The 2147-nt window shown below is 57.9% G+C and overlaps 1 pseudogene; it reads left to right on the top strand.

Annotated features, from left to right (window-relative positions):
- Positions 1 to 373: 373 nt before the first annotated feature.
- On the top strand, positions 374 to 1798 carry LOC146724567 (large subunit ribosomal RNA; annotated as a pseudogene).
- The last annotated feature ends 349 nt before the right edge of the window (positions 1799 to 2147 follow it).

The raw sequence follows: 2147 nt of genomic DNA, 5'->3' as shown, positions 1-2147 counted from the left end.
TCGTCGTCGTGCACTTCTCCCCAAGTAGAACGTTGCGACCCGCTGGGTGTCGGTCTACGGCCCGGGTGCGGTGTCTGTCGCGTCGCCGGTATAACGGCACGCGACAAACCCTCGGTCGCCCGGCCGGCTGCTCGGCGGTACGCGCAAGGTATCAGGCCGCACTATTCACGGTGCGTCGAGACCGTCGCAAGCGCGCGCCACGGTATTCGGAGGTTACGGACTTCGCGCCGTCCCCGGTCCTGGCCCGCTGTTGGTTACAGTACGGTACACCTTCGACAGGCCTGCGAACGTCTCCCGCGGTCTCGCGGGAGACCGATAACCGGTCGGCGACGCAACTGCTTTGGGTACTCTTAGGACCCGTCTTGAAACACGGACCAAGGAGTCTAACATGTACGCGAGTCATTGGGACTTGTCGCGAGACCTAAAGGCGTAATGAAAGTGAAGGTCGGCCCTGGCCGTCGACCTAGGGAGGATGGGCCGCGTCGCGATGCGGCCTCGCACTCCCGGGGCGTCTCGTTCTCATCGCGAGAAGAGGCGCACCCAGAACGTACACGTTGGGACCGGAAAGATGGTGAACTATGCCTGGTCAGGACGAAGTCAGGGGAAACCCTGATTGGAGGTCCGTAGCGATTCTGACGTGCAAATCGATCGTCGGAACTGGGTATAGGGGCGAAAGACTAATCGAACCATCTAGTAGCTGGTTCCCTCCGAAGTTTCCCTCAGGATAGCTGGCACTCGGCCGTTCCGCACGGAACGCTCGCGAGTCTCATCTGGTAAAGCGAATGATTAGAGGCCTTGGGGCCGAAACGACCTCAACCTATTCTTAAACTTTAAATGGGTAAGATCTCTGGCTTTCTTGAATTATGAAGCCACGAGCATCTTCGGATCAGAGTGCCAAGTGGGCCATTTTTGGTAAGCAGAACTGGCGCTGTGGGATGAACCAAACGCAGAGTTAAAGCGCCCAACTCGACGCTCATGGGACACCATGAAAGGCGTTGGTTGCTTAAGACAGCAGGATGGTGGCCATGGAAGTCGGAATCCGCTAAGGAGTGTGTAACAACTCACCTGCCGAAGCAACTAGCCCTGAACATGGATGGCGCTGAAGCGTCGAGCCTATACTCTGCCGTCAGCGGCAAGTGAGGCGGCAACCGGGAGCGGGCGTTAATCTTCTCTCGCGTCGTCACGAAGCCCTGACGAGTAGGAGGGTCGCGACGGTGAGCGCAGAAGGGTCTGGGCGCGAGCCTGCCTGAAGCCGCTTCGTGCAGATCTTGGTTGGTTAGTAGTAGCAAATACTCCAGCGAGGCCCTGGAGGACTGACGTGGAGAAGGGTTTCGTGTGAACAGCCGTTGCACACGAGTCAGTCGATCCTAAGCCCTAGGAGAAATCCTATGTCAATGACGGCGTTACATACAATATACTCGAGTGTCGAGAAATAATAATAAATATTATACGAAAGACACATGCCCGTCGGGCGAAAGGGAATCCGGTTCCTATTCCGGAACCCGGCAGCGGAACCGCATACAATTCGGGCCCTCGTAAGAGTGTTCGTCGGGGTAACCCAAATGACATGGAGACGCCGTCGGAGATCCGGGAAGAGTTTTCTTTTCTGTATAAGCGTCGAGTTCCCTGGAAACCTCTAGCAGGGAGATAGGGTTGGGAACGCGAAGAGCACCGCAGTTGCGGCGGTGTCCGGATCTTCCCCTCGGACCTTGAAAATCCAGAGAGGGCACGTGGAGGTGTCGCGCCGGTTCGTACCCATATCCGCAGCAGGTCTCCAAGGAGTAAAGAGCCTCTAGTCGATAGAATAATGTAGGTAAGGGAAGTCGGCAAATTGGATCCGTACTTCGGAATAAGGATTGGCTCTGAGGAGCGGGCGTGTCGGGCTTGGTCGGGAAGCGGGTCTGGCTGACGTGCCGGGCCTGGGCGAGGTGAACTGGTCGGCGTTCTCCGCGCCGGTCCCGGGATCCGAGCTTGGGTCCCGTGCTTGGCCTCCCGCGGATCTTCCTTGCTGCGATGGCTTCCGTGGCGGCGCGAGCCGTCGTGGTCGTCCTCTTTGGCCGCCATTCAACGCTCAGCTCAGAACTGGCACGGACTAGGGGAATCCGACCTGTCTAATTAAAACAAAGCATTGCGATGGCCCTCGCGGG

The sequence above is a fragment of the Nylanderia fulva genome, unplaced genomic scaffold (genome assembly GCF_048542155.1).
Source record: "Nylanderia fulva isolate GAGA-0341 unplaced genomic scaffold, ASM4854215v1 Scaffold1259, whole genome shotgun sequence".
NCBI classification, from domain to species: domain Eukaryota; kingdom Metazoa; phylum Arthropoda; class Insecta; order Hymenoptera; family Formicidae; genus Nylanderia; species Nylanderia fulva.
Note: the sequence above shows the minus strand (reverse complement) of the source record. Positions and strands in the feature narration are given on the sequence as shown.